The following is a 23,239-nucleotide window of genomic DNA, read 5'->3' as shown; positions in this document are numbered from 1 at the left end:
TGACAATCTTTTGCTCCTTAGACGACCTCATAAAAAATTGGGTCGTGGATGGCTGTTTGGTCAGAATTTTCAACGATTTGGATTTTTAAGGCAGATGTCAGTGTGTTTGCTAATTTCTAATGTAGAGCGATCCTCACACTAATAGCTTATATAGGAGAGGTTTTTGCCACGAGCCTCTCCCGTGCCCCTCTTATTGATTCAACACCGGTGTCAAGGTAGATGGAAATGTCAAATTTTGAAACGGTGGACGCCGACATTGAATCAATTGGAGGGGCATGAAGCCCACCCTCGAGGTGCTATTCCTCGACTCTCCTTTAGATCATTTTTTCTTGTCACTCAGCTAGCATAATTTCAGAAAAAGGTTTGGCAGCGGTTGCCAGCCCTCACCGCGTCTACTTGGTGATTTTAAAACTTGATCTAAAACGGGAGCCCTAGTCTAGCACATCCGTCCAGTGTTTCTTGGGTATTGCATGAATTTTTGCTATTGGCACGAATCCCCCAATGAATGCCTATGCTTAGACCCTCTCTTAGATCACCTTCTTTGATCACTTGACTGACACAATTACAAAAGAGACTTGGCAGCGGTTGCCATGCTACAGCGCGTCTGTTTTGCAATTTCGAAGTTGATCTAATGGCGAGCCCTTGTCTCTAGCCATGAGGTGGGTGCTTGGTGCTCTAGCAATATTTTTTGCATGCCTATCACGGCTACAATGGGAGGCTTTGATAACAAAAGCTCTTGGCAACCATCCCCAATAGAATCAGTGCTGGTGTTCGAGAAAGACATGTTATTTGGATTTGGAATATTGGCAACAGCATCATTTCTATTGGAAGGGCCATGAAGCCATCTCGATTTTTCTATGCGAGTGCTCTCTCCCCAGAGTGGTTCTCTTCACAACAACTTCTTTGGCGCAAAACTTTTGGAATGGTTCGGCAGCAGTTGTGGTTCCAACGGTGCCATTGTGGTGGTTGCCTGGGCAGCAATCTGAAGGGCGAGCCGTCATCTAGCAGTTGGGCTGCGCATCACAAGTGACAAGGGAGCCTTTGTAATCAAAAGCTCCCCGTGGCCATTCGATGAGAAGAGCCATTGCTTGTTTTCTATTTGCGGCTCCCCAAAGTTGCTCTTCTTTCTCACTCCATCGGTACAAATTTGGGAGTTGTTCGACAATGGTTGTCATTCCAATGTGTCATTACGGCGATCTAGAGAGCGATGCTAAGGGCTGGAGCTTGTGTCTAGCATTTGGGATGTTTGTGCAGGCGAGCAGGGGAGCTTCTCTTATCGGAACCTCTCCGTGGCCTTTGAATATATAGACCCAGTGCCGACGATATCGATGGATACGATCCTTGGATTCTAAATTTGTTCATAGCTAACATTGGTTTTTGTGAGAGATGGGTACGAAAGCACATCCCAATTGCTATGTGGGAGCTCCCTAAGGTTGCCTCTATGCCAACTCGATTGGCACAACATTGGGAATGGTTTGATAGTGGTTGTCGTTCCAATGTGTCATCGGCGGATGTCTTGGAAAGTGGTCTTTCTTTCAAGGGCGAGCTCGCGTCTAGCACTTGGATTGTGCGTCGCGTCACAAGTGAATGGAGAGATCTCTCTATGAACAGTGACATGGTGACTACAAGAGAAAATTGACTTAGTCGGAGCATTGGCCTCGGGCCATTGTGACGGCCTCGCAATTTCTCTTTAATTGTAACCTATGTTTGCGCAGTAGCAGAGTTTGCATGTAAGATGGGCCTTGTTCTTGAGAGTTCTAGGAGATGACCTCCAAAACTTTTGGATTGGGCCCCCTTTAAGGTGAAATTCATCTAGTTGATCGGATGAGCTCGATGACCATTTCAGTCCATTGGCTCCATGAACTCACATCTCCTAACTGATGACAATCTTTTGCTCCTCTGTCGACCTCATAAAAAATTGGGTCGTGAATGGCTGTTTGGTCAGAATTTTCAAGGATTTGGATTTTTAAGGTAGTTGTCAGTGTTTTTGCTATTTTCTAATGTAGAGCGAGCCTCACACTAATAGCTTATATAGGAGAGGTGGTTGCCGCGAGCCTCTCCCGTGCCCCTCTTATTGATTCAATTTCGATGTCAAGGCGGATGGATATGTCAATTTTTGAAACGGTGGACGCTGATATTGAATCAATTAGAGGGGCATGAAGCCCACCCTCGATGTGTTATTCCTTGACTCTCCTTTAGATGATGTTTTCTTGTCACTCGGCTGGCGCAATTTTGGAAAAAGGTTTGGCAGCGGTTGCCAGACCTCCCCGCGTCTACTTGGTGATTTTAAAACTCAATCTAAAATGGGAGCCCTCGTCTAGCACCTTCGTCTGGTGTTGCTCGGGTATTGCATAAATTTATGCCATTGGCATGAATCCCCCAATGAATGCCTACGCTTGGACCCTCTCTTAGATCACCTTCTTCGATCACTCAACTGACACAACTACGGAAGAGACTTGGCAGCGGTTGCCATTCTACACCATGTTTGTTCTGCGATTTCAAAGTTGATCTAATGGCGAGCCCTTGTCTCTAGCCATGAGGTGGGTGCTTGGCACTCTAGCAAAATTTTTTTTGCCTATCGCAGCTACAATGGGAGAGGTGGTTGCTGTGAGCCTCTCCCGTGTCCCCCTCATTGATTCAATGCCGCTATCAGGGTAGATGGATATGTCAGATTTTTAAATGGTGGACGCCAACGTTGAATCAATTAGAGGGGCATGAAGCCCACCCTTGAGGGTACTATTCTTGGACTCTCCTTTAGATCATGTTTTCTTGTCACTCAGCTGGCGCAATTTTAGAAAAAGGTTTGGCAGCGGTTGCCAGCCCTCACCGCGTCTACATGGTGATTTTAAAACCTGATCTAAAATGGGAGCCTTTCGTCTAGCACCTCCGTTCAGTGTTGCTTGGGTATTGCATAAATTTTTTCTATCAGCGCGAATCCCCCAACGAATCCCTAGCCTTGGAATATCTCTTAGATCACCTTCTTTGATCACTTGACTGATGCAATTACAGAAGAGGCTTGGACACGGTTGCCATTCCATAGCACATCTGTTCAGTGATTTCGAAGTTGATCTAATGGTGAGCCCTTGTCTAGCCATGAGGTGGGTGCTTGGGGCTCTAGCAATTTTTTTTGTGCCTATCACGGCTACAATGGGAGCTTTGATAACAAAAGCTCTCGGTGACCCTCCCCAATAGAATCAGTGCTGGTGTTTGTGAAAGACACGTTATTCGGATTTGGAATATTGGCACCAGCATCGTGTCTATTGAGAGGGCCATGAAGCCATCCTAATTTTGCTATGCGAGGGCTCTCTCCCCAAAGTTGTTCTCTATGCAACAACTTCTTTGGCACAAAATTTTCAGAATGGTTCGGCAGCGGTTGTCGTTCCAATGGTGCCATTGTAGTGGTTGCCTGGGCAGCGATCTGAAGGGCGAGCTGTCATCTAGCAGTTGGGCTGCACATCATGAGTGACAAGGGAGCCTTTGTTATCGGAAGCTCCCCATGGCCATCCGATTAGAAGAGCCATTACTTGTGTGAGCAAGGATGAATGTAGCCTTGAATTCCAAATGAAATCAATGACGTTAGATCTATATAAGAGCGGAATGAAGCAGCAGCAACCCGTTTGCTATGCGCGGCTCCCCAAAGTTGCTCTTCTTTCTCACTCCATTGCCACAATTTCAGGAGTTGTTCGATAGTGGTTGTCATTCCAATGTGTCATTGAGGTGATCTGGAGAGCGATGCTAAGGGCAAGAGCTTGTGTCTAGAATTTGGGATGTTTCTACGAGCGAGCAGGGGAGCTTCTCTTATCGGAACCTCTCCGTGGCCTTTGTATATAGACCCAGTGGCGACAATATCGATGGATGCGAGCCCTTGGATTCCAAATTTTTTCATAGCTAACATTGGTTTTTGTGAGAGATGGGCATGAAAGCACATCCCGATTGCTATGCGGGAGCTCCCTAAGTTCGCCTCTGTGCCAACTCGATCAGCACAACATTGGGAATGGTTCGACAATGGTTGTCGTTCCAATGTGTCATCAGGGGATGTCTTGGAAAGTGGTCTTTCTTTCAAGGGCGAGCTCATGACTAGCACTTGGATTGTGCATCGCATCACAAGTGAATGGGGAGATCTCTCTGTGAATGGCAACATGGTGATTGCAAGAGAAAATTGACTTAGTCAGAGTCATTGGCCTCGGGCCATTGTGATGGCCTTGCAATTTCTCTTTAATTGCAACCTATGTTTGTGCAGTAGCAGAGTTTGCATGTAAAGATGGGCCTTGTTCTTGAGAGTTCCAGGAGATGACCTCCAAAACTTTTGGATTGGACCCCTTCAAGGTGAAATTCATCCAGTTGATCGGAAGAGCACGATGACCATTTCAGTCCCTTGGCTCCATGAACTCACATCTCCTAATCGATGACAATCTTTTGCTCCTCTGTCAACCTCATAAAAAATTTGGTCATGAATGGCTGTTTGGTCAAAATTTTCAAGGATTTGGATTTTTAAGGCAGTTGTTGGTGTGTTCTCTAATTTCTAATGCAGACAAAGCCTCGCACTAATAGCTTATATAGGAGAGGTGGTTTCCACAAGCCTCTCTCGTGCCCCTCTCATTGATTCAATGCCGGTGTCATGGCGGATGGATATGTCAGATTTTGAAATGGTGGACATCGACGTTGAATCAATTAGAGGGGAATGAAGCCCACCCTCGATGTGCTATTCCTCGACTCTCCTTTAGAACATCTTTGGCAGCGGTTGCCAGCCCTCACTGCGTCTACTTTGTGATTTTAAAACTCGATCTAAAATGAGAGCCCTCGTCTAGCACCTCTGTCCGGTGTTGCTTGGGTATTGCATAAATTTATGCCATCAACACAAATCCCCCAAAAAATGCCTACGCTTGGACCCTCTCTTAGATCACCTTTTTTGATCACTCGACCGATGCAACTACGGAAGAGACTTGGCAGTGGTTGCCATTCTACACCATGTCTATTCTGCGATTTTGAAGTTGATCTAATGGCGAGCCCTTGTCTCTAGCCATGAGGTGGGTGCTTGGTGCACTAGCAAATTTTTTTGCATGCCTATCATGGCTACAATGGGAGACGTCGTTGCTGCGAGCCTCTCTTGTGCCCCCCTCATTGATTCAATGCCACTGTCAGGGCGGATGGATATGTCAGATTTTGAAATAGTGGATGCTGACGTTGAATCAATTAGAGGGGCATGAAGCCCACCCTCGAGGGTGCTATTCCTGGACTCTCCTTTAGATCATGTTTTCTTGTCACTCAGCTAGCGCAATTTTGAAAAAATGTTTGGCAACGGTTGCCAGCCCTCACCACGTCTACTTGGTGATTTTAAAACTTATCTAAAACGGGAGCCCTCGTCTAGCACCTCCGTCCAGTGTTGCTCAAGTATTGCATAAATTTATGCCATCGGCACTAATCCCTTAAAGAATGCCTACGCTTGGACCCTCTCTTAGATCACCTTCTTCGATCACTCGACCGATGCAATTACGGAAGAGACTTGGCAGCGGTTGCCATTCTACACCGCGTGTGTTCTGTGATTTCGAAGTTGATGTAATGGTGAGCCCTTGTCTATAGCCATGAGGTGGGTGCTTGGCGCTCTAGAAAAAAATTTTGCGTGCCTATCGTGGCTACAATGGGAGAGGTGGTTGCCGCGAGCATCTCCCATGCCCCCCTCATTGATTCAATGCCGCTGTCAAGGCGGATGGATATGTCAGATTTTGAAACGGTGGACGTTGACCTTGAATCAATTAGAGGGGCATGAAGCCCACCCTCTAGGGTGATATTCTTGGACTCTTCTTTAGATCATGTTTTCTTGTCACTCAGCTAGTGCAATTTCGGAAAAAGGTTTGGCAGCGGTTGCCAGCCCTCACCGCATCTACTTGGTGATTTTAAAACTCGATCTAAAATGGGAGCCCTCATCTAGCACCTCCATCCGGAGTTTCTCGGGTATTGCATAAATTTATGCCATCGGTGCGAATCCCCCAACGAATGCCTATGCTTGGACCCTTTCTTAGATCACCTTCTTCCATTACTCGACCGACATAATTACTGAAGAGACTTGGCAGTGGTTGCCATTCTACACCACGTGTGTTCTGCGATTTTGAAGTTGATCTAATGGCGACCCCTTGTCTATAGCCATGAGGTTGGTGCTTGGCGCTCTAGAAAAAAATTTTGTGTGTCTATCATGGCTACAATGGGAGAGGTGGTTGCCATGAGCCTCTCCCGTGCCCCCCTCATTGATTCAATGCCACTGTCAAGGCAGATGGATATGTCAAATTTTGAAATGGTGGACCCTGACCTTGAAGCAATTAGAGGGGCATAAAGCCCACCCTTGAGGGTGCTATTCTTGGACTCTCCTTTAGATCATGTTTTCTTGTCACTCAGTTGGCACAATTTTGGAAAAAGGTTTGGCAACTGTTGCCAGACCCTCACCGTGTCTACTTGGTGATTTTAAAACTCGATCTAAAATAGGAGCCCTCAACTAGCACCTCCATTTGGTGTTGCTCGAGTATTGCATAAATTTTTTCCATCGGTGCGAATCCCCCAATGAATGCCTATGCTTGGACCCTCTCTTAGAATACCTTCTTCGATCACTCGACCGACACAATTATGGAGGAGACTTGGCAGCGGTTGCCATTCTACACTGTGTCTGTTCTGCGATTTCAAAGTTGATCTAATGGCGAGCCCTTGTCTCTAGCCATGAGCTGGGTGTTTGGCGCTCTAGCAAATTTTTTTGCATGCCTATCGTGGCTTCAATGGGAGAGGTGGTTTCCACGAGCCTCTCCCGTGCCCCCCTCATTGATTCAACGCCACTGTTAGGGTGGATGGATATGTCAGATTTTGAAATGGTGGACACCGACGTTGAATCAATTAGAGGGGCATGAAGCCCACCCTCGTGGGTGCTATACCTGGACTCTCCTTTAGATTATGTTTTCTTGTCACTCAGCTGGCGCAATTTCGGAAAAAGGTTTGGCAGTGGTTGCCAGCCCTCTCCGCGTCTACTTGGTGATTTTAAAACTCGATCTAAAATGGGAGCCCTCGTCTAGCACCTCCGTTCGGTGTTGCTTGGGTATTGCATAAATTTTTGCCATCAGCGTGAATCCCCCAATGAATGCCTACACTTGGACCCTCTCTTAGATCACCTTCTTCGATCACTCGACCGACGCAATTACGTAAGAGACTTGGCAGCCGTTTCCATTCTACACCGCATCTGTTCTGCAATTTCGAAGTTGATCTAATGGTGAGCCCTTGTCTATAGCCATGAGGTGGGTGCTTTGGCGATCTAGCAAAATTTTTTGCGTGCCTATCGTGGCTATAATGGGATAGGTGGTTGTCGCGAGCCTCTCCCGTGCCCCCCTCATTGATTCAATGCCACTGTCAGGGTGGATGGATATGTCAGATTTTGAAACGGTGGACGCCGACGTTGAATCAATTAGAGGGGCATGAAGCCCACCCTCGAGGGTGCTATTCTTGGACTCTCGTTTAGATCATTTTTTCTTGTCACTCAGCTGGCAAAATTTTGAAAAAAGGTTTGGCAGTGGTTGCCAGCCCTCACCGCGTCTACTTGGTCATTTTAAAACTCGATCTAAAACAGGAGCCCTCGTCTAGCACCTCTGTTCGATGTTGCTCGGGTATTGCATAAATTTATGCCATCAGCGCAAATCCCCCAATGAATGCCTATGCTTGGACCCTCTCTTAGATCACCTTATTCGATCACTCGAACGACGCAATTACGGAAGAGACTTGGCAGCAGTTGCCATTCTACACCGCGTCTGTTCTGCGATTTCGAAGTTGATCTAATGGTGAGCCCTTGTCTATAGCCATGAGGTGGGTGCTTGGCGCTCTAGAAAAACTTTTTGCATGCCTATTGTGGCTACAATGGGAGAGGTGGTTGCCGCAAGCCTCTCCCATGCCCCCCTCATTGATTCAATGTCGCTGTCAGGGTGGATGGATATGTCAGATTTTGAAATGGTGGACACCGATGTTGAATCAATTAGAGGGGCATGAAGCCCACCCTTGAGGGTGCTATTCTTGGACTCTCCTTTATATCATTTTTTCTTGTCACTCAGCTGGCGCAATTTCAAAGAAAGTTTTGGCAGCGCTTGCCAGCCCTCACCGCGTCTACTTGGTGATTTTAAAACTTGATCTAAAATGGGAGCCGTCGTCTAGCACCTCCATCTGGTGTTGCTTGGGTGTTGCATAAATTTATGCCATCGGCACGAATCCCCCAATGAATTCCTATGCTTGGACCCTCTCTTAGATTGCCATCTTCAATCACTCGACCGACATAATTATGGAAGAGACTTGGCAGCGGTTGCCATTCTACACCACGTCTATTCTGCGATTTCAAAGTTGATCTAATGGTGACCCCTTGTCTATAGCCATGAGTTGGGTGCTTGGCGCTCTACCAAAAATTTTTGCGTGCCTATCGTGGCTACAATGGGAGAGGTGGTTGCTGCGAGCCTCTCCCGTGCCCCCCTCATTGATTCAATGCCGCTGTCAGGGCAGATGGATATGTCAAATTTTGAAATGGTGGACGCCGATGTTGAATCAATTAGAGGGGCATGAAGCCCACCCTCAAGGGTGCTATTCTTGGACTCTCCTTTAGATCATGTTTTCTTGTCACTCAGCTGGCACAATTTTGGAAAAAGGTTTGGCAGTGGTTGCAAGCCCTCACCGCATCTACTTGGTGATTTTAAAACTTGATCTAATATGGGAGCCCTCGTCTAGCACCTTCGTCCAGTGTTGCTTGAGAATTGCATAAATTTATACCATCAGCATGAATCCCCTAATGAATGCCTACACTTGGACCCTCTCTTAGACCACCTTCTTCGATCACTCGACCGACGCAATTACGGAAGAGACTTGGCAGCGGTTGCCATTCTACACCGCGTCTGTTCTGCAATTTTGAATTTGATCTAATGGTGAGCCCTTGTCTATAGCCATGAGGTGGGTGCTTGGCCCTCTAGCAAAATTTTTTGTGTGCCTATCACGACTACAATGGGAGAGGTGGTTTTCCGTGAGCCTCTCGCATGCCCCTCTCATATTGATTCAATGCCGCTGTCAGGGCGAATGGATATGTCAGATTTTGAAATGGTGGACGCCAACATTGAATTAATTAGAGGGGCATGAAGCCCACCCTTGTGGGTGCTATACCTAGACTCTTGTTTAGATCATGTTTTCTTGTCACTCAGCTGGCGCAATTTTAGAAAAAGGTTTGGCAGCGGTTGCCAGCCCTCACCGCGTCTACTTGGTGATTTTAAAACTTGATCTAAAACGGGAGCCCTCATGTAACACATCCATTCGGTGTTGCTCGGGTGTTGCATAAATTTATGCCATTGGTGCAAATCCCCAAATGAATGCCTATGCTTGGACCCTCTCTTAGATCACCTTCTTTGATCACTCGACTGACACAATTACGAAAGGGACTTGGCAGCGGTTGCCATTCTACACTGTGTCTGTTCTTTGATTTCGAAGTTGATCTAATTGCGAGCCCTTGTCTATAGCCATGAGGTGGGTGCTTTGGCACTCTAGAAAATTTTTTTGCATGCCTATCATGGCTACAATGGGAGAGGTGGTTGCCACAAGCCTCTCCCGTGCCCCCCTCATTGATTCAATGCCGCTGTCAAGGCAGATGGATATGTCAGATTTTGAAATGGTGGACGCCGACATTGAATCAATTAGACGGGCATGAAGCCCACCCTCGAGGGTGCTATTCCTGTACTCTCCTTTAGATCATGTTTTCTTGTCACTCAGCTAGCACAATTTTAGAAAAAGGTTTGGCAGCGGTTGCCAGCCCTCACCGCGTCTTCTTGGTGATTCTAAAACTCGATCTAAAATGGGAGCCCTCATCTAGAGCCTCCATCCGGTGTTGCTTGGGTATTGCATAAATTTATGCCATCGGCGTGAATCCCCCAACAAATGCCTATGCTTGGACCCTCTCTTAGATCACCTTCTTCGATCACTCGATCGACGCAATTACGGAAGAGACTTGGCAGCGGTTGCCATTCTACACCGCGTCTGTTCTGCGATTTCGAAGTTGATCTAATGGCGAGCCCTTATCTCTAGCCATGAGGTGGGTGGGTGCTTGGCACTCTAGCAAAATTTTTTGCATGCCTATCATGGATACAATGGGAGGCTTTGATAACAAAAGCTTTTGGTGACCCTCCCCAATAGAATTGGTCCTGGTGTTCGAGAAAGACACATTATTCAAATTTCGAATATTGGCACCAACATCGTTTCTCTATTGGAAGGGCTGTGAAGCCATCCCGATTTTTCTTTGCGAGTGCTCTCTCCCTAGATTCATTCTCTTCACAACAACTTCTGTGGCACAAAATTTTTGAAATGGTTCAGCAGCGGATGTTGTTCCAATGGTGCCGTTGTGGTGGTTGCCTGGGCAGCGATCTGAAGGGCGCGCCGTCATCTAGCAGTTGGGCTGCGCATCACGAGTGACACGGGAGCCTTTGTTATTGGAAGCTCCCCATAGCCATTTGTTTAGAAGAGCCATTGCTCATGTGGGAAAGTACGAATGTAGCCTCAGATTCCAAATGAAATCAGCAACATCAAATCTGCATATAAGAGCAAAATGAAGGAGCAGCCCGTTTGCTATGCGCCTCTCCCCAAAGTTGCTCTTCTTTCTCACTCCATTGCCACAATTTTGAGAGTTTTTCGACATTGGTTGTCATTCCAATGTGTCATTGCGGTGATTTGGAGAGAGATGCTAAGGGTGGGAGCTTGTGTCTAGAATTTGGGATGTTTGTGCGAGTGAGCAGGGGGGGCTTCTCTTCTCGGAACCTCTCCGTGGCCTTTGTATATAGACCCAGTGCTGACGATATCGATGGATGTGAGCCCTTGGATTCCAAATTTGTTCATAGCTAACATTGGTCTTTGTGAGAGATGGGTACGAAAGCACATCTTGATTGCTACGTGGGAGCTCCCCAAGGTCGCCTCTGTGCCAACTCAATCGACACAACATTGGGAATGGTTCGACAGTGGTTGTTGTTCCAATGTGTCATCGGGGGATGCCTTGAAAAGTGGCCTTTCAAGGGTGAGCTCGCGTCTAGCACTTGGATTGTGTGTCATGTCACAAGTGAATGGGGAGATCTCTCTGTGAATGGCGGCATGGTGATTGCAAGAGAAAATTGACTTTGTCAGAGCATTGGCCTCGGGCCATTGTGATGGCCTTACAATATCTCTTTAATTGCAACCTATGTTTGCGCAGTAGTAGAGTTTGCATGTAAGATGGGCCTTGTTCTTGAGAGTTCTAGGAGATGACCTTCAAAACTTTTGGATTGGGCCCCTTCAAGGTTAAATTCATCCGGTTGATCGAATGAAGCTCTATGTGCTTGTATCTATTCTGAGATAGTAATGATGGTCATTAATCTGTGGTGGTGAGTATATATCCAATTCGATAATATTGTAGTGGCAGAGTTGGTGGGAAGTACTTTTTCCTTTGTTTTGTTGGATATACCCTATATGTAGGTGTCTGCATGGCTTGCAACACACTGCACATTTGGTGTTCGATTCTAAGATGCACTTATTGCTGAGTGTGTATGGAGTTGTATACATCTTTTCACCAAGGGCTTTGTCTCATTGGCACATTCTATCATTGCATTTTTATCCTGCTCCGACGGCAAGAAGGAAAGAGATGGTTGCACAAGTGCATTGCTCGACATCCCTAATTTCATCAAGGGTCCACTCTCCACCCTAAGTTTTTTTCGATTGGTAGAGCCTTGGGATATAGAGGGGGGCCGGCGAAAGGTTTGGTTGCCACATAATTTATTCGCTAGTGCATTCTTGGTGCGTGCTTTCCTCTTCACTGTCTCATCCTACAGAAGTGCATGGCACTGTCGTGACAGCCTTTGTGGTCTGAGCCAATAGAAGCATAGAGTATTACCGATAATTTTTGTTTGGATGCAGAAACCCTCCATGCCCTGTCCTGCCCTATGCGATCCGAATGGATGCGGCTCATGGGTTTAGCAGGAGATACTCTTCTTCAGCTCCCCCCTAAAGAGAGCATTCGGTGTTTGCATTGTGTAGACAAAAAGCCCAAGGCGTTTCATCTCTCTTCAAATGTTAAATTCTGGGAGGGCTTGTCAAAGTATGGACATTTGTACGGGGTGCACCAAAAAGCATGTAGGGGGCATATGCCTGGGAAATGGATGTCTCTGAGTGTCCTTACTCGATTGTGTGCGCGGTGTACATCTTTACATTACGACTCTGCTGCGAGCATTTGTGATTCGAGCATTTTGGGGGAACGGGTTTCGTAGGAGATGTTCTTCTCAGGCTCCTGCGAACCAGAGCACTCGTCTTTGCAATGCTCCAACAAGTGCAGGCCCAACGTGTCTGTCTAGGGGAAGAAATCGCATGAATGCTTTTTGTCGAGATGTGGGTGCTCGCAGGTGGTTCCCTTGTGGTGCAATTCTTCGATATGTGCATGTGCATGAGATTGAAGCTTGTCTGACAACACTAGTGTGAGTGTTCACCCGTAGGAACCTTTTTGTACCTGTGTTGGCAGATCACATGTCACGAGGAATAGTTAGCAAGGCTATGCTAGGAAAGGAGATATTTGCCAGAGGTTAGACATGTCCATGTATGCGGGTGAGTTCTCATCACCTATAAATGTACGGAGGGGGTGTTATACACAATGCCCTTGAGCGGCCTTATAATTGAGGTGGTCGCGTGTACAGTGATGCCTCGCCAATCACATAACCAGCCATGTTTTTGACTCGCACGGACCTGCACCCTTCAGCATGGTGGTCTCCATTGGCACTTCGGGAAACTAGCTCTTCATCATGGGAAAATGTTTGTTATGATCGAGAAGGATTTTGTCCGTGTGGGTGAACCTCAATAGGCATGTAGGAGGCATATGCCTGGGAAATGGATGTCTCTGAGTGGCCTTACAATCGAGGTGGCTGCGTGCGCAGTGCATCTCATACAGACTCGAGGCTTCTTTCCTAGTAGTGGCGACAGCGAGTTTGAGGGTAAAGGGTTCTGTACGGGATGTTCTTCCCAGGTGCCTGTGAACCAAGGCTCCCTGTTTGGCCCTCTCCGGTCGACGATGAGACACTTTCCTCTTGTGTGAAATCTTTGAGCGTTACAAGTCTTGCATGTGCTGTGAACGTCATTCTTGTTGCTTGTGGGGCAGATTATGTTTGGATGCATGATGGAGCGAATGCAAATTTTGGTTTCCCATTGCGGTGGGCATCCCTTGGCTATAGTAGGTCTTGGGGGTCCCCTCATTATTAGAAGCTACCTGGTCGATCCTGCTAGTAGTCATATGCTTGTCTCAAAGATTAAGCCATGCATGTCTAAGTATGAACTATTTCAGACTGTGAAACTGTGGATGGCTCATTAAATCAGTTATAGTTTCTTTGATGGTACTTTGCTACTCGGATAACCATAGTAATTCTAGAGCTAATACATGCACCAAATCCCGACTCTCAGAAGGGATGCATTTATTAGATAAAAGGCCGGCGTGGGCTCGCCCGCTATTCCGGTGATTCATGATAACTCGATGGATCACATGGCCTTTGTGCTGGCGACACTTCATTCAAATTTCTACCCTATCAACTTTTGATGGTAGGATAGAGGCCTACCATGGTGGTGACAGGTGATAGAGAATTACGGTTCAATTCTAGAGAGGGAGCCTAAGAAATGGCTACCACATCCAAGGAAGGCAACAGGTGCGCAAATTACCCAATCCTGACACGGGGAGGTAGTGACAATAAATAACAATATTAGGCTCATCGAGTCTGGTAGTTGGAATGAGTACAATCTAAATCCCTTAACAAGGATCCATTAGAGGGCAAGTCTGGTGCTAGCAGCCATGGTAATTCTAGCTCCAATAGCATATATTTTAGTTGTTGCAGTTAAAAAGCTCGTAGTTGGACCTTGGGTCGTCACGGTCGGTCCACCTTCTGGGTGTGCACTGGCCCTCATGTCCCTTCTGCCAGTGGCGTGTTCCTGGCCTTAATTGGCTGGGTTGGAGTTTCGGCACTATTACTTTGAAAAAATTAGAGTGCTCAAAGCAAGCCTACACTCTGAATACATTAGCATGGAATAACACGATAGGAGTCTAGTCCTGTTTCGTTGGCCTTCGGGACCGGAGTAATGATTAATAGGGACTGTCAGGGGCATTCATATTTCATTGTCAGAGGTGAAATTCTTGGATTTATGGAAGATGAACCACTATGAAAACATTTGCCAAGGATGTTTTCATTAATCAAGAACGAAAGTTGGGGGCTCGAAGATGATCAGATACCGTCCTAGTCTCAACCATAAACGATACTGACCAGGGATCGATGGATGTTGCTCTAAGGACTCCGCCAGCACCTTGTAAGAAATCAGAGTGTTTGGGTTTCGGGGGGAGTATTGTCGCAAGGCTGAAACTTAAAGGAATTGATGGAAGGGCACCACCAGGAGTGGAGCCTGCGGCTTAATTTGACTCAACACGGGGAAACTTACCAGGTCCAGACATAGTAAGGATTGACATATTGAGAGCTCTTTCTTTATTCTATGGGTGGTGGTGCATGGCTGTTCTTAGTTGGTGGAGTGATTTTTCTGGTTAATTTCGTTAACGAATGAGACCTTAGCCTACTAACTAGCTACACGAAGGTTCCCCTTCATAGCCAGCTTCTTAGAGGGACTATGGCCAGCTTCTTAGCTATGCGGAGGTTCCCCACCCCCAAAATCTTGGTGACGTGCGAACACTCAGCCCTGCAGCGATCTGCTGGATGGCTAAGCTACGGGTCTAGCATCGTGGAGGTTGAGGGTCACATCGAATGCCCGTGATCAAAAGCATGGATTCTCCACAGGGCAAAGAAGAGACTCGGATGCAATCTGGATTAGGATCGGTGCCTTCGAACAACATCCGCATCAGAGTGAGAGGTCTCTGCTCGGTTGTAGTTCAGAGGGGGTCCGGGCCTCATCCCCCGTTGAGATTTCATGGTCCAATCGCGTGCACAGCGCTGTACCAGGGATCCATCATTTTGACAGTGGCAAGTTGGGACTGCCACAACCCCCCGTTGCCTTGCCTAGGTGTGTTGACTCATTGCCTGGTGCTTTCTGTGTTTAGGATGGGTGCACTCGCATGATTTGCAAGGTAGGGGCCCTGTCCGCTGACACGGCTCTCCCATGCATCACCTCCCACCTTTGCGAGGTGATGGAGCGGGGACACACCACAGCGTTCCTCGTCGCACCCATTGGGTGCTCAAGGTTTAGGATGTGTCAACACCCAACACACAGGTGTATCAGGCACCTTAGAAATCCAAAGAATGAAGTGTAAGCTAGCGCCTTGCACGCTTGGGTCACCGAAAGACAAAAACAAAACAAAATCATGACTCTCGGCAATGGATATCTCGGCTCTCACCACGATGAAGAATGTAGCAAAATGCGATACTTAGTGTGAATTGCAGAATCTTGTGAATAATCAAGTCCTTGAATGCAAGTTGCGCCTGAGGCCTTGGGCAAGGACACATCTGCTTGGGCGTTGCACTACAAAATTTTGCCCTCCCCAGCGAGGAGTGGAGATGGCTGTCCATGTCCACAAGTGGCGCACGGTTGGCTAAAATGAGCACGAGGTCCGTCGATCCATCACGACGAGCGATGGCTCGCAAAGGCCGGCGTTGGTTTGCATCGATCAAATGATTCCTCGCGAGGAACTTTATTCTTGGCTCAGCGGCCCACCGCAGTGTGGGCATTGTTGCATCTCTACCACATCCCCAAGTCAGGCGTGAGTACTCACTGAGTTTAAGCATATCAGTAAGCGGAGGAAAAGAAACTTACAAGGATTCCCCTAGTAACAGCGAGCAAACCGGGAAGAGCCCGGCATGAAAATCGATGACTGCACCTGTCGAATTGTAGTCTGTAGAAGCATCCTCAGCGATGGACCAGGCCCAAGTCCCCTAGAAGGGGGCACCGGAGAGGGTGAGAGCCCCGTTGGGCCCAGACCCTGTCACACCACGAGGCACTGTCAGCGAGTCGGGTTGTTTGGGAATGCAGCCCTAATCAGGTGGTAAATTCCGACCAAGGCTAAATACGAGTGAGAGACCGATAGCGAACAAGTACTGCGAGGGAAAGATGAAAAGGAATTTGAAAAAAGAGTTAAAGAGTGCTTGAAATTGTCGAGAGCGAAGCGGATGGAACCCGGCAATGTGCCCCGGTCAGATGCGGAATGGTGTGAGCCGGTTCACCGCTCAGTTCGAGGGATGTGCCAGCGCGAGCTGTCACGGTAGCACAAGCGCGACCTTCTAGTCGCACAAATACTTCCATCACAGTGGTCGAGGAGTGAAGCGCGCACCTTTACGGTGGGCTCTTGGGCACCTGTGCGCTCATGGTGCTCGATAGCAGGCTTTCCATCTGACCTGTCTCAAAACATGAACCAAGGAGTCTAACATGTGTGCGAGTTGGCTAGTTGTAAAAACCTACGAGGTGCAAGGAAGCTGACTGGCGAGATCCCCTCTCGAGGGGTGCACTACTGACCGACCCTGATCTTCTGTGAAGGGTTCGAGTGCGAGCACACCTATTGGGACCCAAAAGATGGTGAACTATGCCTGAGCAGGGCGAAGCCAGAGGAAACTCTGGTGGAGGCCCGCAGCAATACTGACGTGCAAATCATTCGTTTGACTTGGGTATAGGGGCGAAAGACTAATCGAACCATCTAGTAGCTAGTTTCCTCCAAAGTTTCCCTCAGGATAGCTAGAGCTCACGTGCGAGTTTTATCGGGTAAAGCAAATGATTAGAGGCATCGGGGGTGTAACACCCTCGACCTATTCTCAAACTTTAAATAGGTAAGTCAGCGTAGCTTCTCTGTTGAGCCACGCCACAAAATTGTGAGCTCCAAGTGGGCCATTTTTGGTAAGTAGAACTAGCGATGCAGGATGAACCGAAAGCCGAGTTATGGTGCCAAATTGTGCACTAACCCAGATCCCACAAAGGGTGTTGGTTGATTAAGATAGCAGGACGGTGGTCATGGAGGTCGAAATCTGCTAAGGATTGTGTAACAACTCACCTGCCGAATCAACTAGCCCCAAAAATGGACGGCGCTGAAGCACGCAACCTATACTCGGCCGTCGGGGCAAGTGCCAGGCTCCGATGAGTAGGAGGATGCGAGGGTTGTTGTGAAACCTTTGGTGTGAGCCTTGGTGGACCAGCCCCCGGTGCAGATCTTGGTGGTAGTAGCAAATATTCAAATGAGAACTTTGAAGACTGAAGTGGGGAAAGGTTCCATGTGAACAACACTTGGACATGGGTTAGTCGATCGTAAGAGATGGGGAAACCTTGTTTCAAGGGCGCACTTTGCGCAATCATCAAAGGGAATCAGGTTAATATTCCTGAACTGGGACATGGTGGCGGATGACAACGTTAGGAAATTTGGAGACGTCGGCAGGGGCCTTGGGAAGAGTTATCTTTTCTTTTTAAAAGCTTGCCCACCCTAAAATCGGTTCAACCGGAGATAGGGTCGAGCGGCTGGAAGAGCACCGCACGTCCTGCGGTGTCCAGTGTGCCTTTGGTGGCCCTTAAAAATCTAGAGGATCGAGTACCGTTGACGCCCAGTCGTACTCATAAACGCATCAAGTCTCCAAGGTGAACAACCTCTCATCAATAGAACAATGTAGGTAAGGGAAGTCGGCAAAATGGATCCGTAACTTCGAGAAAAGGATTGGCTCTGAGTGCTGGGCCTAGGGGTCTACGCCCTAAACTCGTGGGCTATTGGTGGCCTGCCCGAGCTGCTCCTGCGGTGAGGGCGGGCCATTACGTGCCAATCGGGTGACGGACGCAGGACGCCCCCTTCGGAGGGCTTTCCCTAGGTGGCGAATAGTCGACACAGAACTGGTACGGACAAGGGTAATCTGACTGTTTAATTAAAAAAAAGCATTGCGATGGTCCCTGCGGATGTTGACGCAATGTGATTTCTGCCCAGTGCTCTGAATGTCATAGTGAAGAAATTCAACCAAGCGCGGGTAAACGATGGGAGTAACTATGACTCTCTTAAGGTAGCCAAATGCCTCGTCATCTAATTAGTGATGTGCATGAATGGATTAACGAGATTCCCACTGTCCCTATCTACTATCTAGTGAAACCATAGCCAAGGGAATGGGCTTGGCGGAATCAGCAGGGAAAGAAGACCCTGTTGAGCTTGACTCTAGTCTGACTTTGTGAAATGACTTGAGAGGTGTAGAATAAGTGGGAGCTTTTGGGTGCAAGTGAAATACCACTACTTTTAATGTTATTTTACTTATTCCCTGAGGCGGAGATGGGGCAATGCCCCTATTTTTGTCGGGTTTTCAAATGGTGTATGCTGATGTTGAATCAATGAAATGGTGTTCCCTTGGGATTGAGAGGGAGGCCGGCGAAAGGTTTGATTACCGCATAATTTATTCACTAGTGCGTTCTTGGTGCGTGCTCTCCTCTTCACTGTCTCATCCTATAGAAGTGCATGGCACTATCGTGATAGCCTTTGTGGTTCGGGTCAGTAGAAGCATAGAGTATTACTGATAATTCGAGCATTTTGGGGTAACGAGTTTCATACGAGATGTTCTTCTTAGGCTCCTATGAACTAGAGCGCTTTTCTTTTCAATGCTCTGACAAGTGCAGGCCCAACGTGTCTGTCTAGGGGAAGAAATCGCATGAATACTTTTTGCCGAGATGTGGGTGCTCACGGGTGGTTCCCTCACAGTGTAGTTCTTCGGTATGTGCATGTGCATGAGATTGAAGCTTGTCCGACAATGCTAGTGTGAGTGTTCACCCGTAGGAACTTTTTTGTACTTGTGTTGGCAGATCATGTGTCATGGGGAACGGTTAGCATGGCTGTGCTGGGAAAGGAGATTTTTGCCAGAGGTTAGACATATCTGTGTATGCGAGCAGGCTCTCATCACCTATAAATGTGCAGAGGGGGTTTTATACACAATGCCCTTAAGTGGCCTTATAATTGAGGTGGTCGCATGCAAAGTGATGCCCCCACCAATCGCATAACCAACCATGTTTTCGACTCGCACGACCCTTCACCCTTCAGCACGGTGGTCGCCGTTGGCACTTCGGCAAACCAGCTCTTCATCATGGGAAAATGTTTGTTGTGATCAAGAAGGATTTTGTCTGTGCAGGTGCACCTCAACAGGTGTGTAGCAGGCATATGCCTGGGAAATGGATGTCTCTGAGTGGCCTTACAATTGAGGTGGCTACATGCGCGGTGCATCTCGTACAGACTCGAGGCTTCTTTCTGAGTAGTGGCAATAGTGAGATCGAGGGTAAAGGGTTCCGTACGAGATGTTCTTCCTAGGTGCCTATGAACTGAGGCTCCCTATTTGGCCCTCTCCGGTCGACGATGGGACACTTTCCTCTTGTGTGAAATCTTTGAGCGTTGCAAGTCCTGCATGTGCTGTGAACGTCATTCTTGTTGCTTGTGCAACAGATTATGTTTGGATGCATGATGAAGTGAATGTAAATTTTGGTTTCCCATCACAGAGGGCATCCCTTGGCTGTAGCAGGTCCTGGGGGTCCCCTCGTTGTTAGAAGCTACCTGGTTGATCTTGCCAGTAGTCATATGCTTGTCTCAAATATTAAGCCATGCATGTCTAAGTATGAACTATTTCAGACTGTGAAACTGCGGATGGCTCATTAAATCAGTTATAGTTTCTTTGATGGTACTTTGCTACTCGGATAATCGTAGTAATTCTAGAGCTAATACATGCACCAAATCTCGACTCTCAAAAGGGATGAATTTATTAGATAAAAGGTCAGTGCGAGCTCACCCGCTATTTTGGTGATTCATGATAACTCGACGGATTGCACGGCCTTTGTGCTGGTGACGCTTCATTCAAATTTTTGCCCTATCAACTTTCAATGGTAGGATAGAGGCCTACCATGGTGGTGATGGGTGACGAAGAATTAGGGTTCGATTCTAGAGATGGAGACTGAGAAATGGCTACCACATCCAAGGAAGGCAGTAGGTGCGCAAATTACCCAATCTTGACATGGGGAGGTAGTGACAATAAATAACAATACTGGGCTCATCGAGTCTGGTAATTGCAATGAGTACAATCTAAATCCCTTAACAAGGATCCATTGGAGGGCAAGTCTGGTGCTAGCAGCTGCGGTAATTCCAGCTCCAATAGCATATATTTAAGTTGTTGCAGTTAAAAAGCTCGTAGTTGGACCTTGGGTCATCACAGTCGGTCTGCCTTCTGGGTGTGCACTGGCCCTCACGTCCCTTCTTTCGGTGGCGTGTTCCTGGCCTTAATTGGCTGGGTCACGGTTTCGGTGCCATTACTTTGAAAAAATTAGAGTGCTCAAAGAAAGCCTACGCTTTGAATACATTAGCATGGAATAACACGATAGGAGTCTGGTCCTGTTCCATTGGCCTTCGGGACCAGAGTAATGATTAATAGGGACTGTCGAGGGCATTCGTATTTCATTGTTAGTGGTGAAATTCTTGGATTTATGGAAGACGAACCACTGTGAAAGCATTTGCCAAGGATGTTTTCATTAATCAAGAATGAAAGTTGGGGGTTCGAAGATGATCAGATACCATCCTAGTCTCAACCATAAATGATGCCGACCAGGGATCGGCGGATGTTGCTCTAAGGACTCCACCAACACCTTCTGAGAAATCAGAGTGTTTGGGTTCCGAGGGGATTATGGTCGCAAGGCTGAAACTTAAAGGAATTGATGGAAGGGCAGCACCAGTAGTGAAGCCTGCGGCTTAATTTGACTCAACACAGGGAAACTTACCAGGTCCAGACATAGTAAGGATTGACAGATTGAGAGCTCTTTCTTTATTCTATGAGTGGTGGTGCATGGCCATTCTTAGTTGGTGGAGCGATTTGTTTGGTTAATTTCATTAACGAACAAGACCTCAGCCTGCTAACTAGCTACATGGATGTTCCCCTTCACGGCCAGCTTCTTAGAGGGACTATGGCCTCCTAGGCCATGGAAGTTTGAGGCAACCAACGAGTTTTTCTCCCTGGCCTGAAAGGTTTGGGAAATCTTGCCAAATTCCATCGTGATGGGGATAGACCATTGCAATTATTGATCTTCAACGAGGAATTCCTAGTAAGTGCGAGTCATCAGCTCACGTTGACTACATCCCTACCCTTTGTACACACCGCTCGTTGCTCCTACCGATTGAATGATCTGGTGAAGTGTTTGGATCATGGCGACGACGGCGGTTCCTATCGGCGACGTCGCGAGAAGTTCACTGAACCTTATCATTTAGAGGATGGAGAAGTTGTAACAAGGTTACCGTAGGTGAACCTACGGTAGGATCATTATCAATTCGAGACCTTAAATCATATAGGGGATGGAGCTGGCCTCCTCCCCGCCCCTGAAATATCGGTGACGTGTGGACACTTGGCCCTAAAGCGATGTGCTAGACGGCCAAGCTATGGGTCCAGCACTATTGAGGTCGAGGGTCACATCGAATGCCTGTGATTGAAAGCGTGGATTCCCCGTGGGGCAAAGAAGAGACTCGAATGCAATCTCGATTAGGATCGGTGCCTTTGAATGATGTCTGCGTCAGAGTGAGAGGTCTCTGCTCGATTGCAGTTCAGAGGGGGTCTGGGGCTCGTCCCCCATTGAGATTTCATGGTCCGATCGCGTGCGCGATGCTATGCCAGGGATCTGTTGTTTTGATGGCAGCAAGTCGGGACTGCCACAACCCCCCGTTGTCTTGCCCAAGTGTGTTGACTCATCGCCTGGAGTGTTCTGTGTTTAGGATGGGTGCACTCACATGATTTGCGAGGCAGGGGCCCCGTCCACTGACATGGTTCTCCCATGCGTCGCCTCCCACCTTTGCGAGGTGATGGGGCAGGGACACACCATAGCATTCCTCGTCGTACCCATTGGGTGCTTGGGGTTCGAGATGTGTCAACACCCAACACACAGGTGCAACGCGCACCTTAGAAATCCAAAGAATGAAGCGCGAGCTAGTACCTTGTGCACTTAGGTAACCGAAAGATAAAAACAAAACAAAATCACGACTCTCAGCAATGGATATCTTGACTCTCGCCACGATGAAGAATGTAGCGAAATGCAATACTTAGTGTGAATTCCAGAATCCCATGAATCATCAAGTCTTTGAACGCAAGTTGCGCTCGAGGCCTCGGCCAAGGGCACGTCTGCTTGGGCGTCACACTACAAAATTTTGCCCTCCCCAGTGAGGAGCGGAGATGGCTGTTCACGTCCTCAAGTGGCATGCGGTCAGCTGAAATGAGCATGAGGTCTATCGATCCATTGTGACGAGCAGTGGCTCGCAAAGGCCAGTGTTGGTTTGTGCTAATCGAACAATTCCTCACGAGGAACTTTATTCTGGGCTTAGCGGCCTGCTACAGTGTGGGCATTGCTGCATCTCTACCACGTCCCCAAGTCAGGTGTGAGTACCTTCTGAGTTTAAGCATATCAATAAGCAGAGGAAAAGAAACTTACCAGGATTCCCCTAGTAACGGCGAGCGAATCGGGAAGAGCCCAGCATGAAAATCGACGGTCGCGCCTATCGAATTGTAGTCTGTAGAAGCCTCCTCAGCGATGGACCAAGCCCAAGTCCCCTGGAAGGGGGCACCAGAGAGGGTAAGAGCCCCGTCGAGCTCGAACCTTGTCGCACCACGAGGCGTTGTTGGCAAGTCAGGTTGTTTGGGAATGCAGCCCTAATCGGGTGGTAAATTCCGTCCAAGGCTAAATACGGGCGAGAGACCGATAGCGAACAAGTACCGCAAGAGAAAGATGAAAAGGACTTTGAAAAGAGATTTAAAGAGTGCATGAAATTTCTGGGAGGGAAGTGGATGGAGGCCGGCAATGTGCCTTAGTCGGATGCAGAATGGTGTCAGCCGGTCCACCGCTCGGTTCGAGGGACGTGCCAACGCGGGCTGTCGCGGCGGCACAAGCGCGACTTTCTGGTTGCACAAATACTTTCGTCGCAGCGGTCAAGGAGCAAAGCGTGCACCTTTATGGTGGGCTCTCGGGCACCTGTGCACTCATGGCTCTGGCCAGCGGGCTTTCCATCTGACCTGTCTTGAAAGACGGACCAAGGAGTCTAACATGTGTGCGAGTTGGCAGGTTGGGAAAACCCACGAGGCGTAAGGAAACTGACTGGCAAGATCCCCTCTTGGGGGGTGCACCACCGACCAACCCTGATCTTCTGTGAAGGGTTCGAGTGTGAGCAAACCTGTTGGGACCCGAAAGATGGTGAACTATGCCTGAGCAGGGTTCGCGAAGCCAAAGGAAACTCTGGTGGAGGCCC

The 23,239-nt window shown here is 48.0% G+C and overlaps 3 non-coding genes and 3 pseudogenes across 3 annotated transcripts in view; all 6 read left to right on the top strand.

Moving 5' to 3' along the window:
* Positions 1–13,261: 13,261 nt before the first annotated feature.
* LOC149548533 (18S ribosomal RNA) lies at positions 13,262–14,370 on the top strand (annotated as a pseudogene).
* Positions 14,371–15,345: 975 nt separating this feature from the next.
* Positions 15,346–15,499, top strand: LOC149548532 (5.8S ribosomal RNA). The gene has a single exon (XR_016355012.1). It is a non-coding gene; the product is annotated as a 5.8S ribosomal RNA (ribosomal RNA).
* Positions 15,500–15,746: 247 nt separating this feature from the next.
* LOC149548531 (25S ribosomal RNA) lies at positions 15,747–17,609 on the top strand (annotated as a pseudogene).
* Positions 17,610–19,522: 1,913 nt separating this feature from the next.
* Positions 19,523–21,275, top strand: LOC149548530 (18S ribosomal RNA; annotated as a pseudogene).
* Positions 21,276–21,981: 706 nt separating this feature from the next.
* On the top strand, positions 21,982–22,135 carry LOC149548529 (5.8S ribosomal RNA). The gene has a single exon (XR_016354651.1). It is a non-coding gene; the product is annotated as a 5.8S ribosomal RNA (ribosomal RNA).
* A 224-nt stretch (positions 22,136–22,359) lies between these two features.
* LOC149548528 (25S ribosomal RNA) overlaps positions 22,360–23,239 on the top strand; it is a 3,406-nt gene continuing 2,526 nt past the window's right edge. The window contains exon 1 of the ribosomal RNA XR_016354902.1: positions 22,360–23,239. This exon is cut by the window's right edge and continues 2,526 nt beyond it. This is a non-coding gene — a ribosomal RNA (25S ribosomal RNA).

Source organism: Cupressus sempervirens, chromosome 7 (genome assembly GCF_028749045.1).
Source record: "Cupressus sempervirens isolate cs-2001-9-10 chromosome 7, ASM2874904v1, whole genome shotgun sequence".
In the NCBI taxonomy this organism is placed as follows: domain Eukaryota; kingdom Viridiplantae; phylum Streptophyta; class Pinopsida; order Cupressales; family Cupressaceae; genus Cupressus; species Cupressus sempervirens.
Note: the sequence above shows the minus strand (reverse complement) of the source record. Positions and strands in the feature narration are given on the sequence as shown.